The sequence below is a fragment of the Macaca thibetana genome, chromosome 20 (assembly GCF_024542745.1).
Source record: "Macaca thibetana thibetana isolate TM-01 chromosome 20, ASM2454274v1, whole genome shotgun sequence".
In the NCBI taxonomy this organism is placed as follows: Eukaryota; Metazoa; Chordata; class Mammalia; order Primates; family Cercopithecidae; genus Macaca; species Macaca thibetana.
In genome coordinates, this window is record NC_065597.1 from 21876850 (window position 1) to 21900370 (window position 23521).

Consider the following 23521-nt stretch of genomic DNA (forward strand, 5'->3'; position numbering starts at 1 on the left):
GTTTTAGGTGGGCTTTGGCCCCCCTATCATGAATAGAGGGGCCAAAGGCTGCCAAGTTGTGGTTTCTGGGAGACTCTGAGGACAAAGGGTCAAATGCATGAGTTTGTGGATAGCCTGACGATCCCCAGTGGGGACCCTTTTAACTAATACATTGGTGCTGCCATGTGCCATGTGCTGCTCGGACAGGTGTTCTGGGCATCATGGTGAAGATCATGCTGCCCTGGGACGCAGCTGGTAGGATTGGCCCTAAGAAGCCTCTGCCTGACCACGTGAGCATCATGGAACCCAAAGATGAGATACTGCCTACCACTCCCATCTCAGAACCGAAGGGTGGGAAGCCAGAGCCGCCTGCTGTGCCCCAGCCAGTCCCCATAGCATAACGGGCTCTCCTTGGTGGTTGTATTTGGAGTCTGGATGTTATTTTGTAAAGACATTTAATAAAATATGGTACAAAGACAACCGGGCATGCCTGTAATCCCAGCACTGTGGGAGTCAAGGCAGTCAGATCACTTGAGGTCAAGAGTTCAAGACCAGCCTGGCCAACATGGTGAAACCCCATCTCTACTAAAAATACAAAAATTAGCCAGGCGTGCCCTGTAATCCCAGCTACTTGGGAGACTGAGGCAGGAGAATCGCTTGAACCCAGGAGGCCGAGATTGCAGTGAGCCAAGATCGTGCCATTGCACTCCAGCCTGGGCAACAAGAGTGAAACTCAGTCTCCAAAAAAAAAAAAAAAAAAAAAAATCATCGACGACAGAAATGTATTGTCTCACAGTTCTGGAGGCCAGACCTCCAGAATCAAGGCAGTGCTACACTTCTTTCAGAGGCTCTAGCTAAGAATCTGTTCCTGGCATCTTTTGTTTCTGGTGGCTGCTGGTGATTGTGGGCTTGTGAGCATATCACTCCAGTCCCAGACTCTGAGGCCACATGGCCTTCTCCTCTTCTCCTGTGTTCTCCTCTCCTGTGTGCCTCACATCTCCCTCTGCCTTTCTCCTATGAAGACACTTATCTTTGGATTTAGGGTCTTCCTGGCTGATCTCATCTCAAGATCCACAACTTAACTACATCTGCAAAGACCTGATTCCCAATAAACTCGCCTTCACAAGTTGCGGGGATTTGAATATGGAACTGCCTTTTTGGAGGCCACCATTCGACCCATGATAAGAGCACAGTGGTGAGGTATGAGGGGTGATATGAGGTCACAGTCACAGCCGCCCGTCTCACCAGCTGTGTGACAATTCTGGATTTCCTTAGCTGTCCTCTGCCTCAGTATCCCTTTCCCTGTAAGTGGAAGTGGTATTCATTGATCACACACTACAGGCCGGACACCAAGCTATTCCATTTTTTGAATATGTTTCTTCCTTCCCTCATTAGGACTAACCAGCCGGGTTTAGATGATTTCCTCCTCATATAGCTTTCCTGCCCCCACATGGTATAGATGGTGCAAGGGAACCAGAGAGCTTTGATCCCTGGTTTCTCTGGTCACAAACCTGCTGTCCTCTCCAGAACTCCAGGCTGCCTTTCTTTGGGAGCTAAATCAAATTTAGCTGTTTCCCCAGCTGCAAAGTGCATAGGCATCAAGTGAGAGGGTAAATGAATGAAAACCTGAATGGCTGATCCTCTGACACAGTGAGAGCAGACGTTAATTGCTCACTGGCCAAGTGCTGGGCCCTGTGCCCAGAGCTTCACGCAGATGACATCAAAGCACCATGTAGGGGGGAAGCACGATGATCCTGACCATTTTACAGAGGAGGAAAGTAAGGCTTGGTGACATAAACTCACAGAGGAATTGGAGCTGGGGTCTGTGTGGCTCCAGATCAGGTGTGTAATCTCCAAGGCTGTCCTCTGTTCTCCAAGTTTCTCCTTAACACATTTCCAGCCCCATGTTCTGGCAGGAAGACCCCAGGGTTGAAAGGAGCTGGAAGAGCGAGGTCTAAGAGAAAAAGGGGCCAGGTGTGGTGGCTCATGCCTGTAATCCCAGCACTTTGGGAGGCCAAGGTCGGTGGGTCACGTGAGGTCAGGAGTTTGAGACCAGCCTGGCCAACATGGTGAAACCCCATCACTACCAAAAAAAAAAAAAAAAAAAATAGCCAGGCGTGGTGGTGCATGTCTGTAATCCCAGCTACTTGGGAGGCTGAGGCAGGAGAATCACTTGAACCTGGGAGGCAGCGGTTGCAGTGAGCCGAGATGGCGCCACTGCACTCCAGCCTGGGTGACAAGCAAGATGCCATCTCAGAGAAAAACAGCAACAACAGCTAAAACATATGGATCCAGCAGCCGGTGTTGTTATTTCAGGATGGGAACCAGGCACTGCACCTCCTCAGTAGGAGTCAGAGTAAGGGAGCTAGGCTGGCTGACATGACTGGGGACAGAGTTGCTGTGGAAATTGTCAGGTTATGAAAGGAAATTAGCTGCTGGATGTCAAGAGGTGCAAATTGCTGCAGGCATTGGCAGCTGGGAGCCCTGGTGTGTCTAATAGCTCCTCGGGCCAGGAGGCCTTAATGACACCCCTACCGACACTACAGGAGGCAGCAAGTGACAGTAGGAAAGAGAGAGGCCAGCTCATCTAATCTGAATGCCCCGGGGGGGCTGGGGGCTGGGGACTCCAAGACCTGGCTTCTGCTCCGTGTCACAGTGGCAAAGACAATGACTGTAAAAGCACAGCCTCCAGAGAGAAGCGCCTTCGATGGACCTGGGTGTTCATCCAGGGGCCAGGTGAAAACTGGGGGATGCAGAATAGGAGGTTGGGCTGGAGGTGAGTGAGAAGAAGGGATACGGTTAGGACCAACATTTAGGCAACACGGCCACATACAGGATTCTACCACCGTCATCACCATCAGTGTTACTGTTTCCTGCCATGTATCTATGGGGTGTCTATCATTTAAAGTCCAGCACTGCACTGGGCATTTTTAATTGTCATTACTATATAATTATATGTAATAATTTAATTTATAACAATACATCATACTTATTAAGGTCCTACTATGTACCAAATTCTATCGGACAGATGTCCTAATAATCAACATGATATAATCTTTCATTATGTATAAAACGTCACACTCTGCCCTTTATTAATTATGTGTGTGCCAATTATGTGCAGGAAACTTTTATTCATTCTAGTTACCAATATTGTGTCTAGTCCTCCAACCCTATGAAGTGGGCACAGTTATTATTTCTCTTTTGTAATTGCCCTTTAGCCTCAGCTGGATTGGAAACTGTGTAATGGAGACTCAGGCCACTGTCATTTGAGCAGCGTTTTCTGCGTTCTATTTGCATTCTTGTATGTAATCCTAAAATGTAGAGTAGTTTTCCCCCATTTACAGATAAGGTAATCAAAACTTATAGTGGTTAAAGGGACTTTCCAAAGTGACAGAGCCATGAATGGCAAAGCTGGGATTTAAACCCTTGGCCTTCTGCTTGCCATTCCACGCCATCATAAACTCTAAACATCGTAAGTAGAATCATCATAAGTTAGAGTCCCTCTGGAAGATGGATGGGTGAATGGATGGAAAGAGAGAGAGAGACAGATAGGCAGACAGATAGCTAGACAGACAGATAGAGATTTTAGGAACTGTCAAATTGGCTCCCACAATTATGGAAGGCTAGAAGTCCCAAGAAATGTAGCCAGTGATCTGGAGACCCAGAAGGGCCTATGGTAGAAACCTCATCCAAAGGCAGAAGACAAATGTCCCAGGTTGAAGACAGTCAGGCAAAGAGAGAAAATTCTTTCTTACCCAGACTTTTGTTTTATTTGGGCCTTCAACGGATTAGATGAAATCTGCCCCTACAGGGCAGGGCAATCAGTTTTACGCAGTCTACCGATTCAAAGGTTAATCTCATGCAGAAACACACTCAGACACACTCACAGGCACACACTCAGAAATAATGGTTCGTCAGATATCTGGGCACCCTGTGGCCCAGTCAAGTTGACACCTACAATTTTTTTTGCCTTCTTTTAATTACTGGTGTTGTCATCCTGTGTCCAAGACACACACAGTCAATCATCACCCCTTTCCCTTAGCCTGTACCAGGTTCTGTGCCAAGGATTTTAGAAAATCATGTCTCGTTCATTTCCCCCAACAGGTCTATGAGTCATTATCCTCCCCAATCTAGGGAAACTGAGACCCAGAGGTTCAGAGTATTGCAAGATCCTATGGGAATTGCAGATTGTAGCCAAAATTGGAACTCCTAATTCCAGAGCTCCTCCTTCCTGCTAGCAGTTTTATTAATGAGAAAAGCTGTTGAGCACCAGAGCAACCCCGCCTCCTCCAGATACCATCTGACATATACGTTCAGCAGAGGAAAAATAACATGAGGTCTGGGGCTTGCTTTAAAATTCTCTGGGGCCAGACACAGTGGCTCCCACCTGTAAGCCCAGTGCTTTGGGAGTCTGAAGTAGGAGGATCACTAGAGGTCAGGAGTTCAAGACCAGCCTGGGCAACATACAGAGACCCTCATCTCTATAAAAAATTTAAAAAAAAAACAAAATACTTGTGCAACAGCAGCAGCAAGAGCTGCCGCAATGAAAGAAGAAAGAAGAGGAGGGACGGGATGAAGAAAGGAAAGAAGCAATGTTAACATTCTAGTTTGCATCTGAATGATAGGTATGTGGGGTTACTATTGTCTTCTATTTGTGTATGTTTAACATTTTCATAATAAGCGTATTTATATATATACACATAAAGCATATATGTACATATTATCATAATGCCTACCTGCTCTTGAGAAAGTGGTGCAGTGTGGCTGGAGGTTTCTCTCACTGGTTTCTATGGCTCTCCCCTCCCCCACTTTTTGTAAGAAATGATAGTACCTATCTGACTATTTTCATGGCTTCCTGAAGAGGCCTGAAAATTAGAGTAAACAAATTACCCATTACCAGGGAAGCCTCCTTCCCCCCAGCAGATTCCCAGCGTCTTCTTTCACCTCTAGGAGATATTTTCCAAGGTCACTAAATTAAGCCTTCAGACAATCGAAAAATTGAATCTCAGTACATCTATTTTCCTAACAAAATTTCTGCAGCGCCGATTGAGGCTGACAGGTATGGCCGTGCAGCTTTCTGGGCTGTTCAGGTCGATTTGGCCAAGCAGGACGGCATCAGCTTGTATTGGAGGGAACATCTGAGCAGCTCGGGGCCCCCTGGGAGTCAGAGAGTTCCTTACCTCCTTGCCACTGTAAATGACTATTTCTGTCGTTTGCAGAGTGTCCTTTCCTTCCTCCTCCTACAGGCCATCCTCACCCACTATAGCCGCCAGGTCAGCTGCCTCTTCTTCAATTATTTATCAAAAGGGCCATTGCAATCATTGCAAACATGTTTAGAAGGATTTGGAAACCATGTTCTTTTTAAGGGCACTAATGATGCAGCAGTAATCACAATGCTAGTGGAAGGGGAGGGACAGAATGTGATGTTTTGGGAGTGAATTGTGTAAGAGAAGAAGGGACTTCGTTCCAAGCCCCCCAGACCTTGCAGCTGTCACAGCCTGGCTGGTGGAGAGGTTTGCAGAGCTGAGAACCACTCAGAATTTGGGGGCTGAACACCCTGACTCTCTGAGCACCATCCCTATGACTTTTGAGGTCGTGTTTGCCCTCCAGCCCTCATTTCCCCCTTGCCAAGCTGTGTCTTAGCTAGTGCTCTCAGCAAAGAATACACTTATGATTCTGGAGCATTGATATCCCCTGAAGTAGCCCCTGACCAGCCTCCAAGATGTATCCTAAAAGCTCCTGGGGAAGTTTACATTTCACTCAAAATATCTGTGTTCATGTAAATGTAAAAATGATGTCTTAAGTTGCTTAGCAGTGAATGAAATGGATGCTCTAGGGAGATGCAGTGAGTTTATCCTGTGGCTTTGAGTATACACTGGTACCCTACATGGGAGTCCCCGGTGCCCATGCCCAGGTGCACAAAGCCAGCATCAGTGACCTACACAGCAGGAGGCAGGCTGTGTGATGATTAGGTGAAAGTCCTTAGGTGGGTCACTCAGTCTTTCTCTTCTTGAGTTTTTCTCATCTGTGAAAGAGTGATCATAATATTATTTCCATTGTGAGGGGCATTGAGAAGAAGACATAAGATAATTTATGTAAAGCACAAAGCATAATCCCCGATATTCAATAAGTACTCAGTAAATGCCAGTGAAAATAATGATTACAACTATGACCTCCAGAAGCTTTTAATGAGCATCTATCTGTAGCACTGCATGTCAAGCCGAGCTAGAATGCAGTCTCTTAGGAGATATAGGGGAGGAGAACATCCTTGGCAGGTTTTCATATTGATGATCTCTGTAATTTTCTCAAATACCCTTCCTCTTTCCTTGCTTTTGGTGGTAGCTACCTGTGTTGCTCTTGTCACTTTTGCCTGTATCCACTAACTCACCACCTAGGTATTTGCAACAGTTATCCATTGCTGCCTAACAAATTACCCCAAAATGTAAGCACTTAGAATCTCATTGTTTCTGTGGGTCAGGAATTAGGGAGTGGCTTAGCTGGGTAGTTCTAGCTCACAGTCTTTTCTGAAGTTGCCAGCAAGCTTTGGCCGGGGCTGCAGTCTCAGAATCCTTGACTGAAGGGGAGGTTTCACGTCCAAGGGGCTCACAGATGTGGCTGTTGGCAGGAGGCCTCAGTTCTTCACCGTGGGGGCCTCTCTGTACAGCTTCTTGAGCAGCCTCACAATATGGCATCTGGCCTCCCACAGAGTGACCGATCTCGGAGAGAGTGTGAGGAAGATGTGGCATGGCCTTGTAAGCCCCATGCTTAGGCATCATGCACTGTACCTTTAGCTACATTCTATTGATTGGAAGTACACCAGTAAAGACCATACTTGGGAGAGGGGAACCTGGCTCCACCATTGGAAGGGAGGTCTATCAAAGAACTTATGGGCATATCCTAAGACCACCACACTCTGCCACTCCACACACTCTTACTCTCCTAACACCTGCTCACTTCACTGGTTCAGCTATTGGCAGTGGCATGGAGTATGGGAAAATGCATCCCTGTCTCCTTCTTGGATTATAAAAGTCGTCACCCTGCTAGTATGAATCCATGTCCTATGGCGGCCCTCTCAGGAGGGATCATGGTTAGAGAATGGACAACCCAAGGGAATCCTGTGTCATGGTGGAGCATAGAGGCCAGCAGGTGAGTGGAGGAGATGCCTTAGAGTGGGAAGCTCGAGCTTCCTCTGTCATATTCATTAAAGAACTTCACCCAAAGAGAGATGACATCCATGTATAATTATTTCAGCAGTGACTTTTGAGCCCAAGCAGTTCTATTTATTTTTCTCTCTGAGAATAAGAAGCTTTCTTTAAAGGATTGCTGCCATTTGGACAATGTCCTAGGTCCCCATTGGTGTTATCAGTTGGTGGGATATAGAAAAGCAAAGTGGCCAGGCTCAGCCTTTTCTCTTGATCTTTTTTTTTTTTTCTTTTTTAAGACAGGGTCTTGCTCTTTTGCCCAGGCTATAGTGCAGTGGTGCAATCACAGATCACTGCAGCCTACAACTCCTGGGCTCAAGCGATCCTCCAGCCTCAGCCTCCTGAGTAGCTGGGACTACAGGCATGCACTACTGTGCTTAGTTAATTTTGGCTATTTTTTGTAGAGATGGGGCTTGCTTGCTTTTTTGTCCAGTCTGGTCTTGAACTCCTGGCTTCAAGCAATCCTCTTACCTCATCCTCTCAAAGCACTGGAATGATAAACTCTTTCTTTGTTTATACCATTCCTCAGCTTGCACTCTTTCCTACATACAGCTTGTTTCTCCAATGTGGCTGTTGTTCTCATGTTTACTTAATGGCCTGACCATCTTTTCCTCCTCCTCCTGCCTTCTATTCTCCTTCCTCATCATTGTCCTCTTCTATGAGTTCAGAATATTGGGTTACAATACCTACAACATGCAGTGAGGTCACTCTTTTATCATCACCCCTGTAGGCTTGTGGTGTTCGTATCTGATTTTTCCTAGTCTTTCGTTTGTTAATTTACTGCACACATGTTCCTTTCTCTTGTACATTACTGACGTGTGTAAGAATCTTGAATATCTGTGTGGTGCTTAGAGATTTCACAGCAGTTTATTGAATGCTGTTACCTCAATGCATCCTCTGTGAAACTGGGTGTGACTGCCTCCATTTTACTGATGAGGAAACTGAGGCATAAGAAGGTTCGGTAAATTACCAGAGTCGCACAGCTCACAAGCAAGTGCAGGCTTGCAGCCAAGGTTTGCTGGCTTATGCATTTCATGAGTTTTCTATCGTACCATACAGGCGCTGTGTCTCCCAGTGGAATATAAGTTATTTGAGGCCGAGGATTGTGTCTCATTCTGTGTTATATCCCTTTGGCTTCAGCCTTAGTGTCTTGCATTTGTAAAGCCTTTGGAACATTTCAGCTGAATGAGTGAATGAGTGAATGAGTGAAGCCATCAGTCAAATCAGAACACTGCTTACACATGCATCCCAAGTCCAGCTGTTGAACGTCTGGAACTGAGCAGTATGGAGCCTGTTAAGACCAGCGATGCTGTGGCCTGAATAACAACGGGATAGGAACATTCCCTTCTTCTCATAAATCTTGTACATTTGCATTGTTTGTGCTGAACAGGGCCCGTGTCTTCTGGTAGCAAACACGGGGAGGCCCAAAAGGCTGATCTGGGATCACGTCCCCACTGAACACTGCCCTATGCTAAGTCTGCAGAATATTTAAATAAGGGGTTAATTTATAAAGTGAGCTACAGGAAAGTTTCCAGGATTGTCGTGCATGTGTCTCATAAATCGGCACAAATTGAATCTAGGTTTCTGTGCCCGTCAGCTCCTAGGTAAACCAAAATTTATTGAGAGGTGTATAGGTTGCCATCCAAAGAAACGTAGTAAATGAGAAAAGTGTATCCTCAGGAGGTCTGTAAACAAGGTCTGAAGGCTGGCAGCAAGGACAGGGGTCCGCAATGTAAAATTCCCGTTGCCAGTGATCGGAAAGTACAGCGTAGTTGGTTGCAGATGGAGACAGGGTTCCGGGAATTCTTCATTTTTCATAAACATTCCACTGACTTCTTAACAGAATAAAGATTTTGTACATTGCAGAGATAATTTATAGATTCGGGTACAGAGGGATACAGACAATGAGGAAGGCTAACTTCAGGATTTTGCATATGTCAAATCATTATATTAGCTTACCCAGAACCAAAAAAAATTATGCAATATATAAATATGAAGCTTTAGTTTTTAATGATTATTTATAATAACATTATGATAATGACTATTTGTAATAATCATGCATACCACCTTAGTCTGAGCAATCATATTAGCAGTTCGTAATTACCGAAGGGCTGTCAGGAACCAGACACTGTGCTGAGTGTTCTACAAACTTCATTTCCAGTCTTTTTTTTGTTGTTCAATTTCCTCTCGAATTTTTAAGGGGGTTGGAGAGTGTTAATGTGCCCCTTTGACAGAGGAGGAGGGAGAAGCTCCAAAAATGCAGCCCAAGGATCTTAGGCTAATATATAGGCTTGCATCCAGTGTATCTCACCCCGAAAGCCTTGCTTTTGTCATTATCCGACATTGGCTGTCATTATTGTAGTGGCCTTCTTACTACCTACAAAACAAGTGCCAGCATTTAAAATCTATCCACCTACCGAGATTATTTAATATTTTAGTCTGTAGCTCTTATCCCTTTAGCTACAACATTCAAAGCGTTGTGCAAAATATTCTAGTAGTAAGTAGAGGCTTTAAACCCACACGTCGATAATGGTCAAATCCTCTTAAAGGGGCCAGCAACAAAAATGACTTTAAAAGGGAAATATTCCTTCAATGTTACGAGTGCCCATGAGCATGTTAGTGGAGCAGTTGTGTGTTAAAGAAAGAGAAGGTGGAGTTACACTGAATACCCTTGAAATCACACAATCAACACTTAAGAATGTTCACACAGTTGTTCACACACATATTGATATCAGACCGTATAGCAGTCCCATTGGCTAGACCAGTTATTATGAATGTGTTTTATAGAGTAGGAAACAGAGATGCAATGTGACTTGCCTAAGAACACACAGCAGTTCTGAAACTCAACCTCTGCTAAGATCGAGGGAGAAACGAAAATAACAACAACAACAACAAATGTCGTGCCAAAATATTGCTAGCAGACATCTAGAAAAATGTCTTCGACTTCTTTTGGTAGGAAAAGAGGAACAATTCAAATCTGAATTCAACATATTTATTTTTTGTTTCTGACTTTTTATGTAAGCAGAGCTCTGAATTGTATCCTCAGATATATTTGAGACTAACAATAAGGAAATATAAAATTACGTTACTACCTAAGCTGCCACTTCTTCAAAGCCTCGTTATTCTTGTTCCCTTCAATGCATTTCAACTCCAAAATACATAGTGACATGAAAATTGTGTATTCAGATGTTCTATTGATTCCTTGAGAAAGTGACCTTGTATGCACACGTGAAAATGGAGAGATCTATATATTACCACGTGGCCTCTTCTTTGTAAGGGTATGAGGAACAACAGTGGTTAACATGCGTTTTTTTTTTAACACCTAGATTTACTCTTCCTTTTCACAGACTAATAGCACACTGATGTGCAATCCAGGGAGGGCTCCTTGGAAAGTTGTACCGCTGTGGCCTAGTGATGGACAACTGGCAGGGCCACATGAGGAGCTAAAACCTTGTGCTCCATTTGCAAAGCCAGTGGCCCCGGCAGAGATAGGAGGCCCTCTTTGTGATTTCGACAGTGGTTTCCCTGGGGTTGAACACTCCTGAAACTTATTTCTGCAAGGACATACTACTGTGGACCCACCTGAAGGGCGGCATCCACTCTTCTAGTAGGATCTCGCATTGGTATTTTCAGACACTTCTGCCCCTTGCCACGTTTAGTAAGTCATCTATGTCGTTTGGGAGGAAAGAGAATGAGCATTCCTCAGTCCCTGCACTGCACCAGGGCTTGCAAATACAGTCCCTCATTTCATTCTTGCTACCATCTTTGAGGTGGGTGGCATTAGGCCATTTGCTGGCTGTATAAAATGACATGCAGAAATATTGTAGCAGCTCACTTAATATCAGGCATCCGGTAAGTGGCAGAGATGAGGCTGGACCCCAGGATTTCTGACCTAATTTCTGATCTCCTTAATTATTCTGTACACCAAAAGCCCCTGTGGTTTGGATTCCTAATCACAGGACTGAGATGAAACAGAATTTCTTAGCAGAGGGGGCCAAATAGTAGGCCAAATAGGCTTTTGCCAAGAACTATTTTTTTTTTTTCAGAGTCAGAGGTTGGCAGCCAAAGATGAGAGAGGGAAGGTCAAGTGCAGCAGAAGAGAGAAACAGGGAGAGTGGAGGTTGTTCTCTAGAACATAGAAGCCGCTTCTTCATCCCACACAATGGAAACCAGAGCCCAGATTATGTTAACGAGAAGTTCCAGAATTGCAGATGGCACTTTGCTACTTAGGGAGGGGGGAGAAGAAGAAGGAGAAAAAGAAGAAAAAAGAAAAATAGCAGGGGGAAACTTAAAAAAATGGTTAGCTGCATGTAAATGGCTTTTATTATAACTGCTAGGCTGAACCAGAAGACTCCAGCTATGTAAAATGTCACTTGCTCTTATCACGGTTCATAGAGATTACCTTTCAATGCAAGTTTCATTTTCATTTCTTCCAACACTTAGAGAAGTGAACGAGGCAATGACTCCTTTATTCCCTAACCCTCGCCCAGCAACTCGCTTCTTCCTCTGTGTTTTGTGTCATTCTGTATGATATTGCATCAAGGCAATTCACGGCAGTGGTTGAACCAAAAGCAATTTAAGTCAAAAATGGACAAATATGGATGTCACTTATGAGGCTTGTTCAAAGGCCTTTGACATCACTCAAAGCCTGAGCACTTCTCAGGAGTGATATGCTTCTTTTTTTTTTTACTTTTTATTTTCTAGCAATGCAAGATTGAAGATTTAATACAGACCTCTTAGTGAGGCATCTGCGTAGTTCTTACGTAGAAACCATTTATTGGTGAACCAAATATTTTGTATTATATAGCAAGAAAGAGGGATGGACAAAGATTGAGTGATTAGAAATCCAAGGGGAATTTATATTTATTACTTTGATTTGGTAATTTGTAATAACAATAGCCACCATGTATCTATACTTCCTAGATTTGGGCATGGGGTTAGGAGTCTTATATTTATTATTTTAGTTAATTTTCATAGTCATCCTGTGTAGAAATATGAAAAAATATAGAAATATCAATCAATAAATAAGTATTATTGTCCCCATTTTACAGATGAGAAAACAGAGTCCCAGGGACCTACCTGCTCAAGGGCACAGAAAGCCTGAATGAGTAAATTTACTGTGTGTTGTTCCAAAGGTTTCTCCAAAGGTCTCTTCATCTCCCAAGGCTATTATCATTTTGAGAAAGATTGGCACAGTGAGAGGCCAGGAGCCCATCTTGGCCGTGTGCCTTCTGCTTTGTCTCTGGAGTTGTGGGAAAGGCTTGTAGCTTAAGAGCCTCCTTGTTCAATTCTGTCAGGCGCACGTTGGAAGGTAGCTTTTCAGGTTGTGGTGGGTGGTGGTGAAGCAGAGGTGTGCAAAGCAGGGTACGTGGAGGGCTGTGCCTTGGTCATTCCCAGGAAGCAAAGCGAGCATCAAAAAAGGCAGGGTAGTTGGGCCATGGCGTTGCAGAGTGACAGTGAGTCAGGGTGAGGACAGCACTCAGGAAGGAAAGGACAGAAAAGCTACCCACACCCTGGAGGGCCAAAGGGTTGACTTCAGAGGAGACTTTAGGTGCTCCTACGTGTCGATTCTTAGAGAACTAAAGACACAATTGCATCTTAAAATGTTGAGACTTACACATGTACACAATAAGAATATTTTCTTTGGCTGCAAAAGAACTATAAAAGAGTGAAAAAACCAATCCCAAAAGATTACATGTGATAGGATTCCATTTGCATAACGTTCTTGAAATTACAAAATTAGAAAACAGATGGCCGGGCATGGTGGCTCACTCCTGTAATCCCAGCACTTCAGGAGGCCGAGTGGGTGGATCGCCTGAGGTCAGGGGTTGGAGACCAGCCTGATCAAGGTAGTGAATTATTGAAGGGCTGTTGCCAGCAACAGTAGAGAACCTGTCTCTACTAAAAATACAAAAAGTTAGCCAGACGTGGTGGCACACACCTGTAATCCCAGCAACTCAGGAGGCTGAGACAGGAGAATTGCTTGAACCCGGGAGGCAGAGGTTGCAGTGAGCCAAGATCGTGCCACTGTACTCCAGCCTGGGCAAAAGAGTGGTACTCTGTCTCAAAAAAAGAGAAAAGAAAACAGATGAGTGATTGCCAGGGATTGGAGAGGAGTTGGGGGTAAGTGGGAAGCAGAGTGGATATAAAACAGCAGGTGGAGGATCCTGGTATAGATGGAAATGTTCTGCATCTTGACTGTCTCAGTGTCAATTTCCTGGTTGTGAAATCGTACTAGAGTTTTTTGAGATATCACCTTTGGGGGAAACTGGATCAAGGGCACGTGAGATTGCTGTATTATTTCTTACAACTGCATGCGAATCTACACTTATCTCAGAAATAAAAACTGTCATTAAAATCAAAGAACTGCTCAACATTTGAGGGGAAAAATCGACAAGTAAATTCAAATCACCCACGAGCCCACCACCCAGAGAGAGTCGCCACTTCTATTTCGATATATTTTCTCTTCCTCCCTTCCAATCTCTCTCTTCTGTTCCTAGATATAAAATGGGGAGGTTTTAAAATGTAATTACATCTAACTATTGCCTGGCTTGGTAATAGCCAACCTTTGCATGTCCTCAGAGAGGTCCAAAGGCTGTGCTGAAACTTGTTGGTTTGGCATTGATTTTGACGAAAGACAGCAACAAGATCCCCTTTCTAGGAACCCATGTGGATTACTGTGGATTCAGAATGGATGCATTTTATGTACAGGGCTGTGACCTCTTGTTTTTTCCCTTCCTCATGCTAATAGGTGTTAATATTTTGCAATAAATATTACTTATGTCTGTGAATTGAACTGCATCACAGACTGTCAGCACATATTTATTTTCTCATTTTAATTTCTCGAAGTTCTTACTGTTATGGAGGGTGGGGAGGGGGTAGAATAAGCTTAGGCTGGAGGGCATATCTGATTTGGAAAATACATCCCTGGTTATGTTCCTACCGAGTGACATGTTTGGTTGGTGATGATAAACTGGGACTGAGGAATGGGTTAGGAGAAGGCTTGAAGAACCCAGCTCCCCAAACTATCTCATCATCCTCTAGAGATACTTCTCCAAGTGCTTTTGTTTCCAGTGACCTCCCAACCCCAGGCACTAGCGAAGCCTCCAGGCAGGTAAGTGCACAAATCCTACATTTTCTAGTGACTTGAGCAAGTTGCTTCATTTTTCTGATCCTCCATTCCCTTTTCTAAGCCACAATTTCTTCATCTTTCAGTAGAGTTAACAAGTTACTGGGTGTTGAAAGATCAAATGAATTAGCCCATGAGAACATGCTTTGCACGAAGTTGTATGCAAAATAAGTTATTATGGGATGGGAGAAACCCTTTGCGGACAGTGCCTCGCAGTTGACCCTCAGTGTGTACTCATGGAATAATTTTTTAATATAAAATAATTACCATCACTAGTCCTAACCGTACACGTTCTTGACTCTGTGACACTGAACAAAATCCTGAACCTCTTTGCGCCTTGATTTCTTTCATGTCTTGTTCTAGTTTTGAAGAGCGATTCTTGTGTGAAATCAGGGAGAGGAGGCATGAGGCATGGAAAGGACACCATACGTCTGTGGTTGACAAATTCAGTAGGCCCACAGTCGATGCAAAAGTCGTCATGCCCCTGCAGCACGGTTATAATGAAGAGGAGCGATGGCATGGCATGATTCCGCTATAAGGGAGGCTTATTATGTAGTGTCTACAGAGCCAGTGGTTTATTTTGCATTGTTTATGTCAGCATTAAGCAGTATTCTTACACAGTTGGTAAGTCTTAAAACTCACTATCTACTCTAGTAGTTGTTCCAACTGTGATGTGCTCAATAATCTGCCAGGGATCTTGTTAAATTGGGATTCTGATTCAGTAGGTCTAGATGGGGCCTGAGAGTCTTTGTTTCCTATTTTAATTTAATTTTTTGTGTGTACCTAGTAGGTGTGTATGTACATATATATATAATGTATATATATAAATGTATATATGTAAATATGTATATATGTGTATATATGTGGATTTTTTCCAAGAAAATTGTGGGTACATAGTAGGTGTATATATTTGTGGTCTGTGTCTCTTCTAAATTGCTGATCTCCCAGGGGATGCCTGTCTTATTGTACTAAGTAGCACACTTTGAGCAGGAAACATCTAGATGTAGTTCTCAGTAGTAGGACTATTGCCAGTGGAGGGGGCATTTCAGAAATTTGGGAAGGCATTTTGATTGCCTTTGGCGCTTAGGTGGGGTCCACAGGTCCGTCCTGTGATGCCATAGGCAGTCCAATATAACAAAGAACTGCCCACGTCCCGGTCACATTCATTTCGGTAAAAAACTTGTTTGCAATGATCTGACCCCAGAACTCACTGTGCTTACACAGATACACAACATGCACCGAGTCTTCCAGAAATGCAGGGGCCTTCTAAATCAAGGGAAGATTGTGTGGTGTTTTGTTCAAATCTTTACCAAGGTCTCAATACCATCTTGAAACATCATGAGGATCTGCTCATAATATTTGACTCGCCGTAACATGTGATCTGTCTACATATGTAGCTGTTTGTATTCACGGGGATTAAATAGTTGTGTGCTACAGCTGCCCCCAGCGAGCAGCTCATGAGAGCAGATTTTGCCTATTTCTTCCAAAATCGGTATTTGGTGATACCATGTTGGTAACTTGAAACTGACCATAGTGAGAATATTTACACCATGGAAATTGGCAAATGCTACTAATCAGGATGATTGTTTCCGTTTTCATTTTGTAATTTTCAGAGTTGGTTTACCAGTATGATGTCTGTATTAAAATATATGTAATGCTGCTTTCAAAATGTTAAGTATCGTGAGAAGATGTTAACAAAATTCTGGTGAATTTTTGTCTTATGTTTCTTGAATCCAAACCTATAAGTAGGTACAAACACTTGACTATTTCATTATGGGCTTCTGATATACTCCTGTCAGAGCAGTTACCTTTGAAAATGCACACTATTTTATCGTCAATTATGTTTTCTTTAAAAATTTTTTATATTTATGACATATTACTTTTGCTAATTATATGTGTGGGTAGATGGTGTTATTCATGAATTTCATTTCAGGACCTTGGTAAGGGGTTATAAAATATTTCTGTTTAAAGGAGGGTCTTAGATTGCTGGACTTGAGTATCCTGATCTAATTAATGCGCTGGGCAGAGCTGGCAGATGTGTGGGACACCCAACTATTCTCTTGAAGGGAAGGGATATAAGAGATACACTGTAAAGGTGAATGATAATCGGCATCTCCCTTCAAGGTGACCGGGAGGATCTGAGCTGACTGGGTGCCTTTGTGGAAGTGTGTTTTGAACTGAGATTAGAGAGATCAGCAATGTGTCTCATAAAGTAATCCAGGAGGAGTTCATTCTCAACAGATTCAGCAATGGAGCACTTGAAGAGGAGGAAGCCAAAATTCAAAATGGCTTGGGTGCAGTGGCTCACTCCTGTCATTCCAGCTCTTTTAGAGGCTGAGGCAGGAGGATCACTTGAGGCCAAGAATTTGAGACCAGTCTGGGCAACATAGCCAGATCCCATCTCTAAAATTAAAAAAAAATTAAATTAGCGGGCTTGGTGGTGCACACCTGTAGTCTGAGCTGCTTGGGAAGCCGAGATGGGAGAATTGCTTGAGCCTGGACGTGTGTGGCTATGGTGAGCTAGGATCACGCTACTTTACTTCAACCTGGGTGACAGAGTGACACCCTGTTTCAAAAAAGAAAAAACAAAAAGTTGGAAATGAGTGGGAAAGGATCTAAGATTATTGGAAACAGTGTACAGAGAATACAAGAGGAGCTGGGCACGCTGGCTTATGCATGTAATCCCAGCTCTTTGAGAGGCGAAGGCGGGTGGATCTCTGGAGCTCAGGAGTTCGAGACCATCCAGGGAAACATGGTGAGACCCCATTTCTACAAAAAGTAAAAAACTCAACTCATACCTATAGCTGCAGCTGCTCAGGAGGCTGAGGTGGCAGAATCGCTTGAGCCCAGGAGGCAGAGGTTGCAGTGAGCCAAGATTACGACACTGCACACCAGCCTGGGCTGAGAGAGACCCTGTCTCAAATCAAAATAAAAATGGAATACAAGGGGGGATGACGATAGACTTAAGATACACCCTCTAGAAAAAAGTAAGAAGTATGGTAAGGAATCTCATTTAGAAAAACGCAGGCACACGCAGGCACTCTTCACAGGACTGGCAGGTGGAAAGGATGTTGTTAACAGGGCTGGCTATTTTACTGTAAGTGCTGCAAACATTGCACTAATGTTTGGGTCTTTGCTTTTGGCAATCACTTCTCTTGTTAATTTTTTTCTTTTTTTTTTTTTTTTTGGCACCATAGAAATGTTTCCATAAATAGTGCATTTAATGGAGTGTGTGACTTTATTACTGTCAGCCACTGTCCTAGAAGAGGAAAATTCAATAAACACAAAAGCAAAGATTAGAACATAGAAAGCTTCCAGTTCCAGAGCCTTCATGAGCTTGTACCTCTAAAGAATGCGATCTTTGTATTTACCCACCTGCGAAATTCTTACTTGTTGGGGTGGTACAGCCACCTAGGTCAGTGCCATGTTCAACCCAATCTGGAAAACGTTGATTATTGTGGTGCCTGTTTTGTTGACTTACAAAGCCAGTCACCCCTTCCTATGCTTCTAAGATGTGAATGCCCAGCTCCGGGGATGAGATAACTGTCAGCTTTGCCTAAGCTTTGGGCATCAGCGCCCTCCATATGCAACAAACCCACGAATGAAGTGTTGTGATTCTTTGACACAGAATAATTGGAAATCCCTTCCTTGGCTAGAGCAGGGATCCAGTGTAAAGGAGGAAGTAAAAATAAAAAGGCACAAATATATGAGAAAGTGAGCAAATCACAGTCATTGAGGAGCAAAATAATTCATTCCCTGTCCCTGGCTCAGCACGGATGCAAATAATGTATCATTAAGTAAGTCCCCAATACAAAGACAGCCAGCATAACTGTTGCATCAAATATTTAGCCAGAGCCAACAGCAATTTATTATGTTTTTTTAAATAAGTTTGATTTACTAACCTTCAGCACAATCCCTATTTTTAGAGGTTGGCTCATATGTTTAATTTGTTTTCTCTGAAGCGCTGCATCCTTGGTAGCGTTTCAGCTGTCCACTCGGTTCCTAATGGCAGAGCAACACCGAAAAGCGTAATTACATTTCCTAATTATGTGTAATTAGGCAAAACCCAGATGATGTATTCAACATGCTCTGAGAATAGCCACGGGTTAAAGACTGCTGGAATTTGGTAACATTTTTATAAATAAGCTGGTGCGTTATTTAACGTGGGGGTCTAAGGTGATGCTGGGTGCCTTGTAGACCGGTATCGTGGTTGAAATCTATCGCATTTGTTTATTTAGCCAAGTAAAACTGTAAGTGATTCCCCTTCTCCATACCTTCCCTTCTTTTTGAAACCAGAGTTTAGATGTGCTATTCTTAGCCCAAGAGAGGCCCTCTAAACTCAGAACCATAAAGTTCTGCTTACTGACAGCCTAAGTGATATTTATTTTTTCAAAGCTTAATCCTTTTGAAACATGGAGAAATAAATACATCCTCTTATCTACCATATGCCTGGGACGGGAAATAAATTCTTATTTTCCTGCCGTGTGGTACCAGTGGGCTACAATGAATAATTTGGGCAGTCTCACTGAAGATAATAGGGAAGCCTTCTCTATTACCAGTGATAATTATGAATCTCATAATAGAAAACATCCCGAGCCCGAACATCAATCAGGGAAGATAAACAATGGGAAATGATAGGTATACAAAAGGGAAAATGGCAACAGCACATATGGAGGGAAAGACCGCAGAATTCTGGCGGGGTTATAAATCATACAGTCAAATAATTTCCATGCAATTAATATCCTCAAATTAAAACATATGTTTTTAAAGAAAGATTTTGCAGACTTTTAAGCTGGGCAACTGGCTGCCTTACAAGATTCATCTGGAAACCCCAATGCCGTCCTCCTTCTTGAGTCTTTTATATTTATTTCTCCCTGGCCAGAGTTGGCTGGGGCATAGTCTAGCAATGTCACCCTGTAAGCTGACCCAGTGACCTCACTCCAGCTCACCAGGGACTGACCGTACACCAGAGGGGCCAGAGCTAGTGGTGGCTGACTCCCAGGATCTTTGGCCCTGACAGAACAACAAAGACTGGCTCATTGAGGCAGGAAGTTTTAACTTCCTTGGCCAGCCTGAAAGACTGTCTCCAGCCATGCGGACACAGCCCAGTGAAGCGCTTGGAAAAGCTGCAGACAAATGGAAAACCTTCATTCCAAAGGGTCGTTGTCTCCTCCTGTTTAATAGCCCTGCATTCATGTACTGTTTTATCTTGCTGTCTTTTTTTTTTTTTTTTTTAATCAAATACCAAAGTACTTCTATGGACTGCTCTTTAAAAAAAAAAATGGAATCCATTCACAACTGTGAAAAAATACTGCCTATTAGTCTGCTGTTACGGCTCAAAATGAATCTTAAGGCTGCATGGCTAATTTATTTACTGCATCATGGGCGAAGACCAACAAGGTGTCTAGCCTTTCCTCGTATCTGTCTGCATGTAGAAATTCACAGACCACGGCCATTCTGTCATGAATTCAAATGAGAAGTTTTCCATTCCAAACCCTGTTTAGGAGCAGCCTGGAAACTGGTGTCAACTGTCAAATATGTCCTTAAGGCCACAAAGTATGCTCATGGATTTTGTTTTATAGGCTTAACATAATATTTTATAAAACATATTTTTAAAGAAATGTGTAATTTTCCCCCCAAAGCAAGGGTTTCCCAATGCCATATAATTTACTAAGTGTGGCTTTGCTGCGTAATAGTCCATAATTTATAGTCAGCCTCCACAAGGCAAAAAATAACTCCGAGCTATGATTAAGTAAGTAATGGACAAGGTAACTAATATTTCCGGAAGGATGGCCTTCCAGACACTCATTTTAAGTGACAAAATGGTTGAAGGTTGAGATATGTAGTCCTGTACTAATTTAATGGAATCAAGAAACGACATTATAAGCTGGCATATCTGGGCACTTAAGGCATGGAGCTGAGAGTGAATATGAGAGTGAATATTCTCCACGTCCATTTTAATGAGCCTGTGCCTCATTTTCCCCATTTAAGGTAGATGGGTTTATGTCTACTTGTGCCACCAGTTTTTCCCATAAAATAATTCATTTGGAAGGGGTGGCCTAGTCCAGTCTGAACCAATTCTAAGATGGTAGCGTGGATGCGGGAGGCACTGCACAGGAGGGAAAGCATGGACTTTGGAATCTGGCAGAAGTGGATATGAATTCAGACTTAGTCATCAGGAGCTGTGGGACCTTGGGAAAGGTTGGTTGGTTGGTTGGTTGTAATTTTTAAATTTTGAAACAAATGTTGGCTTACAGAAAAGTCATAAAAAATACTGCAAAGATTTCCCATGTACTCTTCACCCAGCTTCCCCTAATACTCACATGATACATTTTTAAACACTGAGAAATTAACCTTGGTATGATGCTATTAACTAAACTCAGATTATAACAGACTTTATTTGGATTTGATGGTGTGTCCTCTTCCATCTTTTACAACCAGGTACCACCTGGCATTTATTGTCCTATCTCTCCAGTCCCGTCTGGTCTGGGACAGTTTCTCATGCGTTATTTTTTTAATGACCTTGAAATTTTTGAAGAGTTCTGGTCAATTATTTTGTAGAATGCCCATAATTTGGGTTTGTCTGATATGTTCTCTTGATTAGAATGAGGTGGTGTGTTTTTGGGGAGGAATATACATAAGTGATGTGCCTTTCTTTGGCCATCAACTCAGAGGATGTATGATGTGAAAATACCTTACTACTAGTGATGTTAGCCTTGACCTCTTGGTTAAAGTGGTATCTGCCGGATTTCTCCACTGTAAAAGATCATTCTTTTGCCTTTGTAATTAACAAATATCTTGGGACTACTTGTCAAATTTTCATCCATTAATTTTAGCATCCCTCCAGGGATCTTGCCTGCAATGAATAATACTGTAGTATTCTCATAGTTGATACTGTCTTTCTCTCATGCCTTCTGTTTACTGGTTGGAATTCCTCTACGTGGAAGGCTGTTTCTTCTTCTCCATTTATATTGGTACAGGCACGTGAATATTTATTTTATCCTGTAGGTCATAACACAGCAGTATTGTGATGTATTTTGTTGCTCAAATTGTTCCAGCTTTGGCCCATAGGAGGTCTTTCAAGCAGGCTCCTGCACCCTTTTGACATGCCCCATTCTTTTTTGAGCACTTTCTTACTTTTTGGCACTGTAAGAGGATTTACGTACTCATCTTGGACTTCCCTGCCTCAATCTTGGAATTAACTTATTTTCCATGGAGGCTCGCTTCCTTTTATTGTAGAATCACATTTAGAACCAAGATCTGGGTGCTAGTTGTGCTCATTACTGCTGGGATGTCATTGCTTTTAGAATTTCTCAATAGAGTTTAGAAGTATGTGTATTATACTAACCCATGCACATACACCTATCTCCATTTATTCCTGTATCTGTATATATATTATACTTTTAGTATATTTATTTATATTTCTATCTGGGCACATTTCATTTTTCATAGATTTATTACATATCAGTATATATTATAAATTATATATATATATATGTACATTTAAATGTGTGTGTCTACCTAATTCCAATCCAACACAACAACTGGGTTTTTTCAGACTTTTTTTTTTTTTCTTTTTGTGGAGAGCAGTGTCTTGCTATGTTGCCCAGCTTAGTCTCAAACTCCTGGGATCAAGTGATTCTCCCACCTCAGCTTCCCTAAGTGTTGGGATTAGAGACGTGAGCCACTGCATCTAGCCACAACTGGGTTTATTCTTCTGACCTTTCCTTGGGATGTTATTTAACTAAGTCTCAGTTTCTTCTTCTGTAAGATGGAAATAATAACAACTAAAGGTGAGGATTTGGGGAAGGTATGGTAAATTGTAAAAATGGTAGCTTGTTTAAAAAAAAAGAAAAAGGAAAACAATTTTTCCCTCTCTGCATTACCACCCATCCTATATGACTGGCATTGCCCAGTGGAACCTTAGCAGCAGAGGCATGACAAGCATTTGGATACTGGGACTTTCTCTTTTGTTACTTACAACCCTGTGACCACTGCATGAACAAGCCTGAGCTAACCTGCTGGAGGATGGTGGCCACATAAAGGGAGAGTAGTTGCCCCAGCTGATAGCCTGCCAGTGCCTGGCATATGAGTGAGATCCCTCTAGAGTCATCTAGCTACTAGCCAAGCTATCACTTGACCCCAGACACACCAGACAGCCCCGTAGAGATCAGCCAAGACAACCCACACCAGAGAAAGAGCCCAGCCCACTCATAGACTCAGAAACTAAATACAAGAAAAATGGTCACTGTTTTTACTCAGTGGGTTTTGCAGTGGCTTAATATCCAGCAAATGCCAACGAAATCAGAGTTGGCATATGGAAAACAAGAAAGACAGTAACTTTGTACACCGTGGACTCCCAGTCAGTGCTGCTTTTAGTTGTTGACGTTGTTGTTAATGTTGAGAAAAACTTCAAGTCATGTTTGCCCCATACATCTTCCCAGACAGTCTAACTAAATGCACTGTATTTGCTAACTGTTGGAACCTGGCTTTTGGACTAGACCAGCACCTGGAGAAAGAACCACTGTTAAAATGTAAGGCTCTGTGTGTGTTTATCAGCTCACACCAAGGAAGAGAGAGCTCAGGAGAGACTGGGCAAGAGGTGGAGTGAGCACTGTGTATGCTGGGGAATGGAAAGCCCTTTATCTGGTGTTGCCTAAGGGTACAGGGAGCCTGGCCTGGTGTCGGGAGGAAACAGGGTGCAGAGTAGGAAGTGCAGGAGTATGTAAGTGGCCAAATTTAGCCTAATTAACAGATTTGCCTAGGGCTGACCCTGAAGCAGAAAGCGAAGCCTAGATCAGTCTGCTCTCCTCCTACCAACAGGGTAATGATGAGGTTGAACCACCAGTTCTCAGTCCCATACGTGAGATTCCCAAAATAGACGGGAGTTACTCAGAGACCTCCACTATTTTTTTTTAAACCTCCTCTGAGATTCTGTATTTCCTTAATGATACTATACATCTATTTAGCCCAGTTTTTATCCTTGCAGATAAGTTAGTGTGCTGCTTTTTCTGCTGGTTGTGATCATATTTCTGTTTAGGGGTAAAGGTGCTGAAAACCATTTGCTGCGATGACTCACAAAGACATAGTTGCCATGAGCAGCAGGAGGATGGGTGGCCACCAGACAGCCATGGGCATGGTCACTGGAGAAAACTTGACAATCTTGCCACAGCTCCCCAAGGTCTACTTGGTGTCCCATAGAGGACAATCT

The 23521-nt window shown here is 43.0% G+C and overlaps 1 protein-coding gene and 1 pseudogene across 2 annotated transcripts in view; both read left to right on the plus strand.

Moving 5' to 3' along the window:
* WWOX (WW domain containing oxidoreductase) overlaps positions 1-23521 on the plus strand; it is a 1132972-nt gene that overhangs the window by 749495 nt on the left and 359956 nt on the right. The window lies entirely within an intron of this gene.
* The window catches only part of LOC126943990 (40S ribosomal protein S3-like), a 38718-nt pseudogene that overhangs the window by 4135 nt on the left and 11062 nt on the right, over positions 1-23521 (plus strand). Inside the window, exon 2 of the transcript XR_007721918.1 lies at positions 1-23521. This exon is cut by the window's right edge and continues 11062 nt beyond it. The product of XR_007721918.1 is annotated as a 40S ribosomal protein S3-like (transcript).